Source organism: Calidris pugnax, unplaced genomic scaffold (assembly GCF_001431845.1).
Source record: "Calidris pugnax isolate Ruff unplaced genomic scaffold, ASM143184v1 scaffold71, whole genome shotgun sequence".
NCBI lineage: Eukaryota > Metazoa > Chordata > Aves > Charadriiformes > Scolopacidae > Calidris > Calidris pugnax.
The window spans coordinates 3352697-3372383 of NW_015090882.1; the positions used below are offsets into that span (position 1 = coordinate 3352697).

General features: G+C 44.3%; 1 protein-coding gene across 2 annotated transcripts in view; it reads right to left on the reverse strand.

Annotated features, from left to right (window-relative positions):
- Window positions 1-19687, reverse strand: part of BLVRA (biliverdin reductase A) — a 43710-nt gene that overhangs the window by 23803 nt on the left and 220 nt on the right. The window contains exon 1 of one of the 2 annotated variants that reach the window (XM_014946992.1): window positions 4585-4705. The exons of the other annotated variant lie outside the window; for it this stretch is intronic. The gene's annotated coding sequence lies outside the window, so the exon portion shown is untranslated. Of the gene's footprint in view, window positions 1-4584; window positions 4706-19687 lie in introns of those variants that run through there. 2 annotated transcript variants of the gene reach the window in all.

The following is a 19687-nucleotide window of genomic DNA, read 5'->3' on the forward strand; positions in this document are numbered from 1 at the left end:
CTCAATGTCATACATGAAGTGCGGGGCCCAGAACTGAAAAGAGTACTCGAGGTGAGGCCTCACCAGTGCCCAGTACACAAGTACAGGGGCACGATGACTTCCCTACTCCTGCTGGCCACACTATTCCTGATACAGGCCAAGATGCCATTGGCTTTTTTGGCCACCTGCGCACACTGCTGGCTCATGTTCAGCCAGTTGTCCACCAACACCCCCAGGGCCTTTTCTGCCGGGCAGCTCCAGCCACTCTGCCCCCAGCCTGTAGTGTTGCCCGAGGTTGGTGGGACCCAGGTGCAGGAGCTGGCACTTGGCTTAATTAAATCTCATCCCATTGGCCTTGGCCCATGGATCCAACCTGTCCAGGTCTCTCTGTAGAACCTTCCAACCCTCAAACAGATCAACACTCCCACCCAGTTTGGTGTCATCTGCAAACTTACTGAGGGTGCACTCAATCCCCTCATCCAGATCATCGATAAAGATATTAAACAATACTGGCCCCAAAACTGAGCCCTGAGAGACAGCACTGGTGTCCGGCCGCCAACAAGATTTTACCCCATTGACCACAACTGGCACGGCCCCACTTCACTCCTCCTGGTGACTCGTGTCTGACAGGATGGCAGTGCAGCAGCACAGACATGAGTGACTGCTGAGCTAGAGGTTGAAACCTGCCAAGAAACTACCTCAAATGGCACAAAGGAAAAGCAAAATCAAAGAAAGCCCCGTCTCCAACCACATGTCATGCCTGGGTTTTCCTTTTATATAAGCTCCTGCCTATGTATATATTCCTGCTGATGCTGAGCTCTGCTGGTTTTATACGTGCCAAAAAGGGTACAAAGGTAAAACACTGTGGTGTCTTTAATATAAAAGAAGAAATGAGTGATACTGGAAAATTTCTCTAGGGGGATTACAGTGACATTTCATTACCAAATATTTGAGGTATAACGTGATGACGTTGGTCACCTGGGAAGAGAGATGTATAGGGCTGAAGCGGAGAAAGGGGAGAGGAGGGTACCATAACCACACAACCCATTTTCAGTTCCACCCTCAGGCAGAGTCCTGGGCTGGGCTCTCGGTCACAATGGCTTTCTCTGCAGCCAAAGGGAAAAAGAGACTTGAGACTTGCAGAATGATCTCAGCTGGAATGAACCCCTAGAGGTCACCCAAACCAAACCCCATTCAGCTGCACCAGAGCCATGCCGAGCTCCGACTGTCCCCACAGATGGGAATCTGGCACCCTCCAAGGGCTCCTGCTGCAGCATTTGACCACCTTGACAGCAAGAGCCTCTTCCCAATACCCACTCAGAGCTTCCTGCATTGCCTTCTGCCATTTCACTGCCCATCATCCCAAAAGACTGTCACTCCAGCTCCTCTACATCCTCTCATCAGAAAGCTGTAGGAAGCAATAATTCCCCCTTCTTTTCTGGAGGCTGGACAAACCCAGATCCTGCAGTTGCTCCTCGCTCATCATCTGCTCAAGCACTCTGACCATCTTGTTTGCTCTCCACCAGACTTGCTCTGGTATTTAACTTATTCCTTGTATCAGGGTGCACAAAAACCAGACACAGCACTGCAAGACCAGCCAGGTCCTGTTGCTACACTCTTGCTAGTGCAGTCCAGGACACGGTTGGCCTTCTTTGTCAGAAGAGCATGCTATGGCCTGAGGTTTAACTTATCCACCAGCATCTGCAGGGCACTTCCTGGCTTCCCAGCCAGGCAGTCCCCCTTTTTCACCCTGGTAAAGGAACTCCACATTCGCCTTTGCTGAACTTCATGATATTCATATCTGCCATTTCTCCAGCTTCCTGAGGTCCCTCTGGTGTACTGTCTACTTGCCCTAGTTTCATTTCATCCCCAGACTTGCTGAAATTGCACTCCATCCCATTGTCCAGGTCGTTAATAAAAAGATTGCACAGTACTATCCTTGGTATCAATCCTGAGGGATGCTACTAAGGGGTTGGACTAGTTCATTGGCTGTGGCTTGAACTTGCAAACAAAGATCACAAATCTTTGAGCCGATTTTCCACCCACCTTATGGCTCATTCATTTGCCTTTGCTGAACTTCATGATATTCCTATCTGCCATTTCTCCAGCCTCCTGAGGTCCCTCTGGTGTACTGTCTACTTGCCCTAGTTTCATTTCATCCCCAGACTTGCTGAAATTGCACTCCATCCCATTGTCCAGGTCGTTAAGAACAAGATTGCACAGTACTGGCCTTGGTATCAATCCTGAGGGATGCTACTAAGGGGTTGGACTAGTTCATTGGCTGTGGCTTGAACTTGCAAACAAAGATCACAAATCTTTGAGCCGATTTTCCACCCACCTTATGGCTCATTCGATTCACATCTCACCAATTTGGCCATAAAAATACTACAGGAGACCACACTGAGGGCCTTGCTACAGTCAAGCTAAAAGCCATTCACTGTTTTCTTCTTGTCCACAGGGCCGATCATCTCAGCACGAAAGGCAATAGGATTGGTCAAGCACCATTTGTCCCTGGTAAATCCATCACTGGCTGCTCACAAACGAGATTTCTTGGAGCTCATGTGCTTGAAGGCAGCTTCTAGGAGGATTTGCTCTGTTACCTTCCCAGGGATTTGGGTGAGGCTGACCAGCCTGCAGTTCCCAGGACACTCACACTTTCCCTCCTTGAAGATGAGCACAATATTTGCCCTTTGCCAGCCACCAGGAACCTCCTCTGATTGCTAAGTGTCCTTGCAGTGACATCAACCCTTGAAAGTACCTTGTCTGGTGTCAGGGACTACCATACAAGTGCAAGAACTATATCACTATCTTTGTCTACTGTGGGTAATGCTATTGGACTGAAACCCAGGAGGGCCTGAGGACTAGTAGTGAAAGCCAAGGCAAAAAAAGAAAGGCATCAAGTACCTTTAATGTCCTTTGCCCCAGCCCCAATGAGCAGCAGGCTCACTTTTCATCAGCCTTCTTTGAGTTGGAAATGTACCCAGAGAAACCCTTCCCATAGCTTGTTTCGGCATTATCTGGGCTTTGCCCTGTCCCTGCAAGCTTGGCCACTGTCTCTTTGTCCCCCCTGGACAGTCCCTCTCAGCTTGTGCACTTTCTTTTTGAGTTCGAGCTCGGTCAGGAGGTCCCTGGCAAACCATACCAGCTTTCTGCCAGGCTTGGCTCTGCTTGCAGGACGCTGGAGTTGGCCCTGCCCATGCTCTAGGAGGTCATCCCTGTAGATCAACCGTAGCTCCTCTGCCTCCTACAGCAGTCTCCCATGGGACTTTGTCAAGCAGAGCCATCAAAAAGCCAAAAACCACAACTCTTCTGAAGTGCGTGGTTGTAATTCTTTAAAATTGAAATTCATAAAGGGCTCCAGTGTGAATCAGGACCAGGTCAGCAGAGGTTTAGAAGCAGTCCAGCTGGAGAGCAGCTGATCAGGAGCTTACTTTAAGCTCAAAAATTTTCAAGGTTACTGGAGTGTCAAGTTGTTAATATTTGCCTACTGCCTTTAGCGGGATTGGGAGTGGGAGTCACACAGCAGCCGAATTCCCCTGAAGTTCCTACAGTCATCTTATTTCTAAGAAATGGTGGTGTTTTTTTTTCTGGTGAGCTGCTGACCTCCGCTTCAATGAAGTGGAGGAGGTGGGGGAGCTGCCGTGAACAAAGAACATCTCTCAGCAGATGCTCAGGTCACAGAACATCAACATTTTTGCCTCTCCTTTGAAAAAAAACTTTCCTAGTTTCGTCTGATGAGCAACTTTGACCTCCCCAAAAGTCACTTTTAAGAGAAGCGAGATGATTTCAACCTAGGAACAAAACCTGTTACTATGCAACCTGTTGCCATAGCAACCAGGCATTCGGTCCAGGTCAAGGGTTTGCAGGCTCATGGGGTACCCACACGGGAAGAGACAGCTACTAAATGTACGTTACAGAACCTTCGCTTACGCGTGTGGCTAAGAGAAAAATCGCTCCGTCTGCATCCCTGCTGCTGCTTTTTATTACCCTCATTTTGCTCACGCAACAAATCCTGGAGGTGCTCAGGGAGAAAAGCAGATTAGATGGTTTTTGGAACTGTCACGGAGCAGGTAAGAATAGAGAATCCTCATCCAAGAGTCTGAATATATGAAAATTTACTCCTTATTTCAAACCTTTACGCTAGGATAACAGCTACAGTTATCTTTCAAGTACAAAAATGATAAAAAATGAAGCCCAAACCGTAAACTGCTGCACCTACCTTCCATGCCTTTTTCTTAAGATAAGTGACCTCGGTTTAAGCTTTGACAAAAAGATTCTAGAGGCATTTTCAAGGCTGCTGAACTCTGGCTCCTGTTGTACCAAAAAATTGTAGGGTAAGTGATAGGGCAGTACATCAGCCAGCATCCAAAACCATTTTCCTCCGCTCTTTCCTAACCGGCTATCAGAAAGTGAAGGGGCTGGTGAGAAGATTAGAAAGGGATGTCCTTTATGCCCACAGCTTGTGATTGAAGAGGTCCTCCCACCACCCAGCAGCGACTGCCCTGGCCTGGTCACAGCTCTGCCAGTCCCCTCTGAACCGGGATGGGGGAAGTTGGCAGCAGGAACTCTTTCCCACTAACAGCCCACACAAGAGGCTTCTCTTACCGAAAGAGGACGAGTCCTGCATGACAGAAGCAGAGCCAAGAAAGGCACGTAGCTGAGAAGAGTCATTTATCCTAAACAGATACATCACCGTCCCGTCATCCCAAGTATTCTTGCAAAATCTAGCAGTAAAACAGAAATATTCAGCAGCAAAATAGGCAAGGGAGCAGTCACAGAGCAAATATGTTCTTCCCCCGTGCAGGACTTCAGCCTTACATCTCAAAAACCCCCCTTGCTCCCAGAAGTAAGCTTCATCATTTTCCTCCGCTCTTTCCTAACCGGCTATCAGAAAGCGAAGGGGCTGGTGAGAAGATTAGAAAGGGATGTCCTTTATGCCCACAGCTTGTGATTGAAGAGGTCCTCCCACCACCCAGCAGCGACTGCCCTGGCCTGGTCACAGCTCTGCCAGTCCCCTCTGAACCGGGATGGGGGAAGTTGGCAGCAGGAACTCTTTCCCACTAACAGCCCACACAAGAGGCTCCTCTTACCGAAAGAGGATGAGTCCTGCATGACAGAAGCAGAGCCAAGAAAGGCACGTAGCTGAGGAGAGTCATTTATCCTAAACAGATACATCACCGTCCCGTCATCCCAAGTATTCTTGCAAAATCTAGCAGTAAAACAGAAATATTCAGCAGCAAAATAGGCAAGGGAGCAGTCACAGAGCAAATATGTTCTTCCCCCGTGCAGGACTTCAGCCTTACATCTCAAAAACCCCCCTTGCTCCCAGAAGTAAGCTTCTGGGAAGTGAGGCTCGCCTCTGTTTTGTGCAACACTGCTAAGGCCACACAAAGCCAGTGCACAGGCAAGATAAAAGGCAGAATGTAAGAATTATCTCCCCTTCAAGAAGATTTTTCATGGCATATCTGGACATTGCAGGATGAGAACGGGTACCTTCTCTCACGATACACAGAGAATTTCAGCAAGTTTCACGCATTCTCCCTGCAGTTCTCCAAGTCTCGTTCCCACAGGTATGACTGAGCGACTCACATCAGAAATCAAAATATTTTGCAATTAACGTTACCTGCAACAGCGTAACACTGATGTGGGAGGCTTTCCTGAAGCACTCCCTGCCGGGCCTTTTTAAGTGTGCTGCTTCAAGTGACTATCATTTTACTGCCACACATATCTTAAGAGTAGCAGAAGCCTCGCAGATGAGTACTTCATCTGAACAGGCTGCTGTCAAGGTTCGTTCACTTCTGCACACTCAACAGTTGAACCATTTTATTCCCACAGTAATTCTTCAGCAATTTTCACTCCCTCCAGACCTGTCAGAGCTTTGCCTCCGTTAAATCACAGAATCTTAAATCTATAACTCTACCAAACCTGAGCGATGACATCGGTTGTCATTTCCTTACTGCCACTCATAAATACACAATACAATCCCCACTGACCTGGCAGCCACCTCCCACTGCTCCTAAGAATAAAGGGGGGCTCATATGGCTAGGGGCCGGCAACTGGAGATACTGGGATCCAGGGGCATCTATTGGGCAGATGGAGTGTCTGAGCCCAGCTGCTGGAGGGATCCCCCTTGTACAAACATGTACAGATTTATATATACACGTATTCTTACTAGCAGACCTTTACCCTGCTCGGCCAGAGAAGGGATAAGGATACAGCTGCTGGTATTGTCCGTGTTTGTGGGAGTGCTGTCTGTGATCTGTGGGGCCAGCCATGTACCTATGTATACACGTGGTGTACACGTGTGCTCTGGGTGCACGTGCTGACTGGGAATGTATTTTCAGCCTCACTACTGCTTGGACCAGAGAGCATGGAGCTGTGGCAACCTCGCCCCTCTTGGGATGTCAGATTCAGCCTGGTATTTCCTCCCAACTTAATCCAGACTGGACTGATGAAGTTCCCCAGAGCTCCCCGTGCAGCAGACTCAGGGATCAGACATCCCAGAGAACATTCCCTCTCTTACAGCAGCAAAGCCCTGAGATGGGGGCTGCAGCATCTTCCTCCACAGAAGTTCTAAGGGACCACTGGCCAGACAGCAGCAGCCACTGTAAAATCAACACGTTGAAACCTTGAGGTCCCTTCCATGCCTCCATCTCTGATGTCAAACACCCGGAGCCCTTGGAGATGCTGTACTGAGGGTGCTGGTACATGTTACAGCCTGTGCCATCCCATCTTACTCTTGTATTGTCAGCTCATAGCAAGATGCATCTGCCTGGAGCGGAGAAAGCAAAAGCTGAACAGTGTGGCTGTTGTTACCGTTGTTGTTTAGAAGGGAAGAGCTGCACCAGTGCTCCAATCTAACAGCCTGTTCAAAGGCACAAATATCCTTTGTTCTGCAGGAAACCACATATGCACTTTAACCTCTGTCTGTGCTGAGGTGCCTTTGGGAAGTACACCCAACACAGGCCTCACTCATCTTAACTAAAGGCAGAACCTGAAGAAAAAGGAAAAACAGAAACGAAGGCAAAGAAAATAAATGTTTGAATGCTAACATGCTGGAGTGGGAGTTTGTGTTTTTGCTCTGCCTTTGCTGCAACCTAGAGATAAAAGCAAAGCCCTTCTGCAAGGCAGAGACAGTCAAGAAGGCAACCCCCAACACTGTCCCTTCCTCTTCAAAAACATTAGATGACGGTGACAGAGAAATTTCCTTGAAAACCTGCCAAGAGCATCTACAGTCCCCACATTCCAGAGGAAAACGACTACACCTAGAAGTTGTGGAGCAACCACACGCATTTTCCTTGAGAGCACGGTCTTAAGTATCAACCCTCCCCAGCATCTCTCCATCTCTCCCACCCACCTCCCTGGGTACCACAACCCAGGTCACACAGGCTCTGGGAGGTGACTTATACCTTCGAGGCACCCACTCTCACAGAGGTTTGCCAGCAGAAAACAGCCTCTCATCCTGACTCTCATCCGCTGTACCTCGGAAACAGCCAGAGCAGGCTTTTCTTCTTAACTTTTAAATGCCATTTGAATAACACACCCAGACTGTTTAAAATTTATAGGCAGGCTTATTTGCCTAGGCTTTCTGTTTAAATTCTGTTTTTTTCCAGCTGGCTGCCAAAGCTGAAGTTGATATAGTCGTGTGGAGATAACGGCCAGATGCTGGGTTACAGCTGCCAAACAAGTACCTTTACTAAGCACAAAAGAAAATGCTTATTAAAACATACTTCTGCGACGACTTAACTCTACTGACTCCAGAGTCCATAGCAGTCCTGACTCCCATCACAGTAAGGCTGTCCTCCACAGCCTGCAACTCCATACCTGCAGCAAAAAGCATGTCACAAAACTAATATAAAACTGGAGAGGTACTGGAAGAATCTGAAAATCTGTTTTTAATACATGACATATTCCACCCCATGGAGGACAAAATCAAAAGCACTGTGAGGTACCTGCGTGGGTAGGAAAGATAATTTTGTCCTGTTGCCCTTCTCTGTCTGTAGTCACCCTCTGTGGTTCAGATTTGGTTGCTAGTCTGAAGAGGAGAAACCAAGGCAAATAAAACTTCTGAGATAGAGTCCCAGAGATGTGCAGAAAAGCTAAGCCCTCAGTCCGGCTCATTTGTTTGAAACTCTGTCCAGAGATGACCTGTATCATCGCACTTTTGGGGGGAAAATTGGCTATTTGTGCAGGTAGTTTAAATGGTGGACCTCGCCTGTTATAAATGCTTTGCATGAGACAACTGATTTCTGTAGGTGACAACTGAGAGTGAAATTACATTTGGGCATAATTCAGATACTACAATACTAATGTTGAAACTACCCAGAAAAGAACGGAGCCTGGTTTTGGGCACCCGAAAAAAAATTAAGAGAAAGTCATGAAGGGCTCCACTTTTTATTTTATAAAAATATCCCCTTAAAAAAACAACTGTCATGAATCCTGATTTAGGAACCTCCTGACTTTTCCAGTTTGTCACAGGTGAGCAGAATGCACCTCACTCAAAAGAGAGAAGTAGCAATACGTTTTATTGAGGTAAAATAATAATTTGACGAAGTTCAATAAATTCAGTGGAATTCAACAAAGTCTGACAGTAGTTTCGTAAGGCTCAACAAGCTTGACGGCAAAGTCACCTTTATAAATTACTGCATGGAAGAAACATACAAAGTTGAGTTAGCCAAGCTTACAAAGTTTAACAAGCTATTACCTCAGCAGAGCCAGTAAGTGAGTAAGGAATGTCTCAACGTTGGGGAATATGGGATCTCTCCACCACGGGCGAGGAAGGATCTCTGAGTCCCGGGTGGGGAATCTCAAACCTTGAGAGATGTCCCTGCTCAAGGGGAGAGTCATCTGGTGGCAGGTGAGATGCAATTCAGCTGCAGCTCCAATCAGGCTCATCCAACGATGTAATAATGTTGGTAAAAGGTCTCTCTGGCTTGAGGAGCAGCCCCTAGAGGCATCACAGCTCGAGAGGAGACCACCACCTGCTGCCTATCAGGGAGAGCTCAAAGGTGGTTCACTTAGGTTGTCACATTTATGGGGTAAAGCGGCTGGTTCATAGTCCAACCACATGCGATGGAAAGGTATGCATGAAACTCCTTGTACCCACAAATTACTTTGCTCCTTGATAAATGAGTTTTAGAAAAGCCACCTGTTATTTATGCATTAATCACATCATTGATGTTCCAAACGTACATGTATTGATGTTTAATGGGTCACTGTTCCTTTGTGGGTTTTCAGAGAACAGCTCAGGCCTTTACCTCCTTGGGAGCCTGTACCAAACTACCATTAGTTTGGATAAGGGGTCAAGTGCATCCTTCACAACAACCACTCCACTTACAGTATCATACTTCTAAAGTTAAGTTTCCAAGAACTACTCTGGAGCGAATTACAGGGAGCCTTGTGAAACTTCTGGTGGGTAAATAAAAAACTCCACATAACTGCAGCCTCATCACAGCTATTCTTTAACCAAAAGGCTGCACAATTGTATGTGGCTAATTATTACATGGCTGAAGCAGGGAGAACCACAAACAGTCTTAAAAATTTCTTCCAGGCTTTAATGTGCTACAACAGCTTTTGAAAATGAATTTGTCCACGGTGGCAGAAGAAGAGAAGAGCGTTTCAACAGATGATTGTTGGTTACTTTGGAGTGAAGTCCACTTTCAGATGAGGACTCAGGAGAACAAGCAGTGGTATGGAGCTATCAGCAATTCCCAGATCCTAATTTTCCATGGCATCAAACAATATTATGGCTACAGTACCAGTCTGCGCCTGAACACAGGCTGAAGAAAATAACCCTGAGTGAAGCTGAAGCAAAGAAGCTAGCTCAAAGGAAAAAAGGCATGAAACACGTCCTCCACTGCTTTTCTTGACTTAACACCCACGTAAACACTAAAGCTATCACAGAGTTGAACTCTGCTAGGTCCCTGTGGGCCACAAACCATGTCCCCTGGCTTCCACACAGAACAATAAAGCCACCAGAGTAAAATATGAGCACAGCTAAGCAGCTGAACGTAACTACTGAGACTCTGCTTAAACACCTACTTCATACAAAGACATTGCTCTCTTTTGTGCTCTTACCCTTTTCTAAATTGAGAGCTTTTCACGTTCCATTAAAACATGCAACCGTAGCTGCATTTTTGGGGGAAGCTTTACTTGGAGCCACTCGCAAGAGGTGTTGCCAACAGGGCAGGGAGCTGAGACATGCCAATAACCTCATCACTTTCCCTTCCCTCCCTGCACTGCTCCTTTCGGCTTTGCCGTGTCACCTACCAAAAGAAGATGTTTCTCCACCTCACTTGATAGACGTACGAACGCTCTGCAGGTAAACTCCAACGCCAGGAGTAGCCTCCAAGCCTTTGCTGTAATACAAATCACAAGTGATGATGGACAACGGCAGAAAAATGTTCTATTAACATTTTCTGTCTGCAGGTAAACTCCAACACCAGGAGTAGCCTCCAAGCCTTTGCTGTAATACAAATCACAAGTGATGATGGACAACGGCAGAAAAATGTTCTATTAACATTTTCTCAGTTACTTCACCTGCCCCTGAATTTACCTGCCAATTAATGGAGTCCCTTCTATAAGCATTTTCTTCTTCAGAGGGCCTAAGGATGCAGAGCTGGGCTGGGCAGAAGCAGGGAAGCTGGGTTTGTTTCCAAGGCCATATTCCTACTTTCTCCTAGAAGTTGACTGGGTGCCCTACAGCAAGCAAATCACATCCCCTTCTCCTGTCAGTCCTCCCAGTTCCAGAGCAGGAGAAATCTCTCTCTTGTGTAAAGCATTCTCACACCTACTGGTGATAAGGGCAACGTAGGAAATAGGTATTATTCCCACCTCCCTTCTTTGCTATAGGAAACCCCACACAGCTCAGACATCTAGAAAAGGTGGCTACAACTAAGGTTTGTATTGAAATATCTCTATAAAGCAATGCTATATAATGCATGACACAAAAAAATACATTTTTTTTCTTTCCTGTCTCTTTCTGTTAAATTCAACTGAAACCTGAACCCTGCAAGGAATTGGATGCAGGCTTTGCTTTAATCACGAGTAATTCCATTTATATCAATGAGAATACTCCTACAAGTACCTTAAGAAACATGAGCTTTTGCTGTTTACTGTAATATTAGTAGGCACAAGAACAAAACATATACCCAGCCACATGTATGGTCTTTTAATATCTTTATGGACTCAACCCAATAGATGATACCTATCTTCCGGTCCACTAAAGGTCACTGCATCCCAGATCTGTAACAGGCTGACCTATTTTGAGAATTCCCCAAACAAAAAAAAAAACCCACTCCTGCTACACGCTGCAGTCACCATAAAGATACAGCTTACCATGGCTGATGAAACCCTCTGCCTCCATCGTTAGTGTGACGGCAACTCATAACACCAAAGGCCTGCCACATGCTCTCTTCAGAGCAAATAATATATATATATAAATTGTAGCGGGTCAGACAAGTGTGGTTTTTTTCACAGAATCACAGAATCTTCTAGGTATATATATATATATAAATTGTAGCTGGTCAGACAAATGTGGTTTTTCTCACAGAATCACAGAATCTTCTAGGTTGGAAGGGACCTTAAAGATCATCTTGTCCAACCGTCAACCCAACTGACAAAAATAGACACCCACACAACAAACAAGAAGCATCATCACTAAACCATACCTCCCAGCACTACATCAACCTGTCTTTTGAACACCTCCAGGGATGGTGCCTCAACCACCTCCCTGGGCAGCCCATTCCAATGTCTGATGACCCTTTAAGTGAAATTTTTTTTCCTAATATCCAGCCTGAACCTCCCCTGGCGTAACTTGAGGCCATTTCCTCTCATCCTGTCACCTGTGACTTGGGAGAAGAGACTGACCCCCACCTCCAGCCAGCTTTCTCTTCCCCTACCCCAGAAAAAATGTTTTCATCCTTCTAAAATATAGAGCGATAGAAAGTCTTTTTAATAACTAGATTGAGATAACTTGGGAAGCAGATAACATTTTGCATAACGTAATTTTAAAAATGATGCATGTAATGGTGAACACCTCTGTCATTTTGTCAGCCTGGCGCTCCTCAGTAAGGCCTGAAAAATGCAATGGGTGCTCTCCATCCCCAATAAATTTTGGAAATCTATCAATGGCAGCGATTGCTTGAGAGAAGGGAAAAAACAACTGAGATGACTCAAACCCCTCCTAACTTCAGAGCTCAAAATTTTTCATGTCATTGGGCAACACAACACTCAAGAATCAGAGAGACCAGCCACTGGCCTCACCCCTCATGAAGAGTTAGTCTGTAATTGAATGTGATTTAGCAGTCAAGTAGTCCTGACACACTACTCATCTGTTAAAATTGCCCCAAGAAACTGAAAACGCCTTTACCAAAATATCAGCCACTAGAGGGGGCGTTTGGTATCCTACCTTAAATCATACGGGTAAGAAAGTTAATTAAAAAATAATAATAAAATAATTAAAGGTTACAGGAATGCTGTAAAAGCATACCTCCCACAGTACTTCAACCACACATTAGGTCCCATGCAAAGCTTTAGGAAGAACAACACTGTCTTTGTTTATAACCTGACACATTGCAAGAACAAACTCCATATCTCCCCTTCCAATTCCTAGGTGTACCCCCATCCAATCCTACTATTTCCACAAGTAGAGAGGTAGTTTTATATGCCAAGAAGATGGCTAAATTACCCCGCAGTTTTAATTCACCTGTACAGTCAGACAGCTCCGAGCATGCCTACACCTGAAGCTTCCAGTGTGCCACCCCAGAGCCTGACACATTCAGGCTCATGCTCAAGGTTGACAAACAAGCAAAAGAATGACCTACAAAATGGTTCCTATCCACAACTGTCTGCTTCTTTACCGACCCGCCATCACCAGATTTAGTATTCCAAAAAGACCTAAAAAACAGCCATCGAGTTGGGTCCAACTGCAAGCAAAGCAGAAGATCCTACTTGGCTCAAGCCACTCCAACAGCTACTCATATTAAAAACACATCTGAAGAGAAATGAATACGTATTGCAACTCCCAGATCAGGTATTCCCATCTTGCACATGGATGTCTAATGAATACAAAACTCATTAAAAATTATAATCTGACTTGATGGTTGGATACAGGATGCATTGCCCCAGTGTATTAGGGACACTGGAGGTTCTATATACTTCGCTAAATCTCATTGGTTTGGGACCAGTGAAGCTGCTGGCAGCGCCTCCAACTCATGGCCCCCAACAAAATCTCTTTAAAAATAACTATAATTGGTGAGTAGACTTCAAAAATCCTTTTACTCCTCATAAACTGCCTTTGAAGTTGTGGAGCTTGAAGGTTCTAGTGATACCGAATGCTTGCTCAGAGGAGTATTTTAAATACACAACCTATTCAGAAGGAGCATGGCCACGTAATCAGGATGAAACATCGAAGTACCACGCTTTTAGTTTCCTCTGCCAAATGGATCTACTTAATGTGGGACTGTATTTTACTTACAACTGTGGCTGAACAAATGGATAATATCCCATCAAAGGCAGGGTTGGCACAACCACCTAAGTTTGCAACAACTAGAACAGCTACTGCAAAGGTTCAGGAGCAGACAATACTCAGACAACTGGATGTTTTCTTTTTCTGCAATGTTTTGGTGAAGTGATTCAACAGTTACTTTTATAAGAGAAGAGCTCTGTCCCTTCATCAAGCCCATGCCTCTAACTGCACCATCCCTTTAAGTGACCAAAGAGGTCACTGAGATCTGAAGAGAGCGGCTACGCTGAACTACCACAATCCTGTGTTACCAATGGCAACATTAAAGGTATTTTAAAATTTAACAGCAACTTGCTCATTACTTTATTCAGCCTTGCAGCTGTTTAAAATCTCAGTCTAAATCCCTTCTTTCCTACTTACCTTTCTGCTTAGCATAACTCAACCAAGCATTTTGAGGTTCTGGGAAAGAAACTCACTATGTAAGACTAATTTCTATTTTTTAAGTCATTCACATCTGGGGCATGACTGTGGCCTCTCCACAAACTGGGTTTCAGACAAATCATGTCTTTTTTAATCATTAGAAATGGAAAACACAAGAAATCCTACATTAGTATCATAAACACAAACACTACACGTGTATATTTGTAGGTGGTGACTGTTTTACAGATACCTGCCTTAGCTATTAGACAATAAATCTCTGTTCTTCCCTCCCATGGTCAAACTTGTGTATATATATATATATAAAAGCGTATATATAAAAAAAATATATATAAAGGCACCAACAGAGCCTCAACAGCTCAGAATACGTTACTGACATCTGTCTGTAATGATCTGTCTTCCACTAGGATCCACTGGTTTTGGTTAAGATTTAATTGAGTCAGAGAAAAAGCATAACAAGGTAGCCAAACAATGGCTTGTAAGCCAGACACACTGGTCACAAGCCATTTGGACTCCACTTGCTTTCAGGCTGGATGGTTTTTCCTCCTAACCACACGGATTTTAGTTTGGCAGTCTGGAATAGGAAAGCTTATTCCAGATAGGCATATAAGCAAAAATAAGATGATGTAACAGCTGGCAATTAAAAATAGTAATAATAATGAGCACACTGTAAAGGAATGTACTTCAAAATTCCTTTTGTTAGAGTGACAGAATGTTTTGGGTTGGAAGGGACCTTTAAAGATCATCTAGTCCAACTCCTCTGCCATGGGTGTGATGTTTCCCTTTTTCCTGTCACTGGGGACTTTGCCTAATTGCCATGACTTTTCAAGTATGATGGAGAGTGACTTGGCAACCGCATCAGAGTCCTCCCTGCTCGTGATGATTCTCTTGATGAAAAAGGCCATCTCTGTCAGCATGGCAGTACGAGATCCCAAAGGTGAAAGATGAAGAGCTGAAGCCTCATTTAACAGTCACTTAACTAAACCAAACTTGATCTCCAGGGTTATCAGCACCCTCCTGCTTCCTTAGGAGCTGGTAACTTAGCAGCATCTAGGATAGGAGGAATTCCCCTCCCGTGTTTTAAAACCAGGAACATTGTGTTTCTGGTATTACAGGACGTTTGATGCTGGGAAGGTACCAGCCAATTGATGGAGAATGGTGGTAAGCTGCAGTGGACCAGCAGCATTTCTGAAAGGTGCTCCTTCAACAAGACTACACGAATGTAAGAAAACTGATGACCCTGCATTTGGAAAAAGAGGAAAAAAAAGTGCATCGTGCACTTTTGGTGCAAAATCAGGCTTTCTTCAGAGACAGCAGGGAATAAAGGCCGTGTTCTCCATTCCTGCCCCTCTTGAGAAAGCAGCATCCTTTCTGGTGGAGTCTTAGCAGAAAAATTGGGCTCAGAGCAGCCAGGGAATTATGTTGCCACAGTCCTTGATCAGAGGGCAAGAGGAAATAGGATGCGAGTCTCTTCTATTCCCTAAAACAGAGGACCAGCTGCCATCAAGCCATTTTAAGCCCTGTTTATATTATCATATAATATGGATATTTTATGGTTCTTTTGCTGTGTTTTCACTGTGTCTATACTGCAAATATTACTAGATCAGGCTGGTTGCACCAGTACCTACCCAGAAAGGACTGGGTTGGAAACACCTATCAGAATACTTTTATTTTTAAGAGTCAGGCAAATGACCTGCTTATTTTGAAAAGATTTATTCAACAGCCCTTAGTCTTAAGGCTTCATTACAAATGCTGGGCATATGAGAACAGACAGTATGTCACCTTTGTAAATTCTGGGCTATGTGCAAGGATAGGTATTCCACTTCACTATGCAAGAAACCAAAGGTAAAATAGATTGAAAAAAAATCAAACTTTTGCTCAGCTGTTGCCAATTGAGAAGATTACAAAGTCCAAATGAAAAACGTGTTTCCTAGAGCAAACGTGTCCAGCAGCGGCTGGTACCGGTTACCATGAGTTCTGGATGATGAACCTAAGATATCTCAGGGCTGTTTCTAACACATACTGCCCTCCAAGGTTACTCAGACTGCACATTCAAGTACTCCATACTTATTAAAAAAAACAGGCCAGTGTACTCTGTCTTACACAGGACACCAAAACCAAAAGCAGACAAAGCCCATGGTCACCTCCAATGCCAGAACTGTACTCCCCTAGTCCATAGCCCCAGCACTTAACAGTGATTTGTAACCATCACAGAGCCCATCTTTACCCTTTCCTGCGAGTTCCTCACAGATTTTTGTCACTAGAGAATCATAGCTTTAGAAGAAGACAGAAGTCCGGAGTTAATTTGCCTCCTCCATTCAAATTTTATTAATCTGATTTAACGGGGACAAAAAAAAAAAAAAAAAATCTCAACCCTTTATATATTTGTATCTGTCACCAAGACTAAACTTAGAGAGATCTATCCAAACACGCCCATCTCACTGCCAGCTGCACACAATTGTGCTATGCCTGAGAAAAATTAGCAAATTACTCCAAAACAAGTAGGAGCAAGCCGCCGCGGTCTCTAAATTCATCACCAAATAACAGACTAACCAGTCTTCTCTTGCTAATCCGTGTCAGAGCCTGCAAAAGACAGCAAATACTCACCGAGGGCTGTTCTCCCTAGCAACAGAAAGGTCCACAAAGCTTTATAGCTTCTAGCACAGCTGAAAAACACACATGACATTTCAGCTAGAAGGACGGCGGTCTCAACTTTTCCCCTCACGTCCTGCACCACTTCTTTCTCTTCTTTAGGGATTACGGGATTATTTAATAATTCTGTATTCTTTCTGGCAGTTTTCCTCTGCTCTCATTCATGGGAACAGAGGTAACGACAAGACAATAAAGATCCTTTTCTGCCCACACATTTCACTAAGAGGGCAAGCTAATAAACACAGCTATGTTACTTGAGCCAGAAGAACAGCTTGCTTTATTAGCCATTGTAGTGCAGCCTTTAATTTACCATTTAGGATAGTTACTATAATATAGCAAGAACGCTAGTTGCCCCAAACAGGGTCTTTCTAACTGGTTTATAATGCTATACTGAGAAGAAAGAAAGGGATTAAAAACACAAAAAACCAACAACAAAAAAAGGAGAAATTTCTTTTATGCTAACTGTTGAACTCATGTTGTTTAAGTGGTGGATTGCACTCACCTGGAATAACAGGATTAGCAAATGCATTTCATTATCTTTCCCAGTCAGGTGTGTTTTCTGCAAAGCTTTCTAATTAGCACAGCAGAGCTCTGTCTGGGTTGCAAACATTAGTCTGGAGAACCATTAAGTTCAGTTAAACAAAAAGCCCAAGCTGGTTTTGTTTAGTAGAGAAGAAATGGGTCAAATGTCGATTTATATTTTTATTGCAAACCAGGAGGTGCAAGTTTCAAGATTTAAACCCCACAGCTCCAAACACCTTAAGAACGCTTTCCACAGTTCAAGGCTAACTCCAGAGGAGAGGGACAGGCCCTCAGCAAACTTTGTTTTACTAAATTACAACAGGGCATGTATACATTCATGGTTTGGTGGGTTGTTGGTTTTTTTTTTTTACTACAGGATTAAACTGCTAAATGACTTGGCTTTCAAACTGGTTTTCCCCCCTACGCCCCATTCCCTCCCCTCTAAGTAACCTTTTTTACACCTCGCCTAATGAAGTTCAAGCATAATGTAAATTATTTCACTACACTGAGCACTACCTGCAAGCTTCAGAAAGATCAATGGTTGCCTAAAAATTAGAGGTGACCGAGTTATACCTGGTCCTGCATAAATTGATGTGGTTGTACCACCGCGTCAAACTGAAGAATTCCTTTCCTGGGGAGTTATTCTCCCACTGCAAACACCGTTTATCACATCTATCCAAGCTCTTCCTGATAGTTTCTCCACTTCTTTCCAATTTTGGCTTAACCCCTGGATGCTCACCTAGCCAAGGATGGCAGCACACACAGAGCTTCCATGGACCACACCAGTGGTGATGGAAAAACACCCACTGAAGTTTCCTACAACAAACCTGCACAACACACAGTGCGATACCCCCTCTACATGCCATACCAAACTGAGATGCCTTCAGAGTCAGCATTAAAAAAGCAAAAAATGCCAACGTGCGTACCACTTCTGCATCTTACTGAAGTCCTGACACTAAAGTGCAAGATGGAAAGTGGTTCTAGTTTCAATTCTAAAGTTGGTCAATTAATTTACCCATTCCTCTTTGCTTGTTTTGACAAGGCGGTTCATTTTTAATGCAGAGATAAAAGTGGCCCTTTGCTCATCCCATTCTCATCTGCTGAGGTTAGTTTCTGGAGTCTGTGGGTAGAGCAGACGTTCTTCATTAAAAAAAAAAAATAGTTCAGCCCTTTGACATCTAAAATTAAGTCTTTCAGAGCTGAACGTGGTGGTCTTTTGGGGTTTTTGGAGTTTTTTTGAGGGGGTGAGGGCTGCATCTTGAAACATCCAGTTAGAACTACAATTTGGAAAATAACTGAGGACGCTAAAAACAAGAAGTGGAAAACTACAACGATTGAGTCTCCTATTTAGGTATACAAAATAAACATTGCTGTTCCTTTAAGGGTAACACAAACCATACTTCATTGACTTAAAACTCTAGTTGCTCACAAACCGTAACTCAATTCACTGTCTAAAGAAACTGTGAGGTTGATATTAGAAAAGTTTGTTGACCCTGTGCATGTAAATCCTGGAGGACAAGCCCAGAATCCCCAACCTTCCAGTATAAGGTAAGTTCCCTGATCCAATAGTAAGAATCATGTCAATCATTAATATTTCACTATCAATTAGTGAATATCTAAGTCACATGCACTGCTTGTGACAATAGTTTTTTAGTAAGATTTTTAACTAAGGCTGTCTTATATGTACTGAAAATAATTTTAAGTACTTGCCTATTGCTCTTTATTTTGTGAAGTTTAAAATTCAAGTTGGATTTATATTATTGAAACAGATTTGCCTTTATTTTCCCATTTATTGACACAAACGACAGAAAGATGCTCCAAAACTATGTAACTGATTTTTGGCACAGTGTCATCCCGTGTTAACACCTGTAATCAGAGACCCAACAGCTGAACGACTGCCCTCATTCCTGGAAAATTAATTTGGCAAACCAATGCCAGGAGTTTGATGGAAACGATCTCGCACAAAATCAGTTCAATAAACTGTTGCCCTAATTAACACTACCTTGTTTTTTTTTTTGAACAAGCTCCAACACAGAAGTTCAGCAGGATGCCAGGAGAGTTATATAAAGGCTACGCCTCTCTTCTCTCTGTGTGTAGACTCAGCCTTGATGCTTGTTTTTTTTAAAACAGTTAGAGATTGGTGCTAGCTGCGACCAGACCACAAAGTAATTATTAATAAAGTGTCAATGTGCTCTACACGTGGGTTCTGTACCATATCTGAGAGCAGGGAATCACTCTTCTCCCACCCATGGACTGTCTGGAATATGGTCCCACCCTTCACAAAGGGGACACATTCTCATCTCTACTTTCCCCACGGGTAAACTGAGGCACAGCAATGTTCATGGTCTGCTGTTTCAGAAGGGGGGGGGCAAACACCTGCAGCAAACATGGATTTTAACAAGCTTTGGAGGAAGCTCAGCACTTGTAGAAACCACCCCAGAAGAGGCTGGGTGGTAGAGGTTTTGACTGACCTTCCCCGCTCTCCCCAGGCGGGCTCTGCCCTCCCAGTGATGCTGCGGGGCCGCTTCCACATCATTTACAGCCCCGCACTCCCTTTCACCGCACCTTGGACGTTCTTCCACAACAAAAAGGGCTTTTTTCCTCTTTTCTTCCTTTCTCACTGCTTCCCCC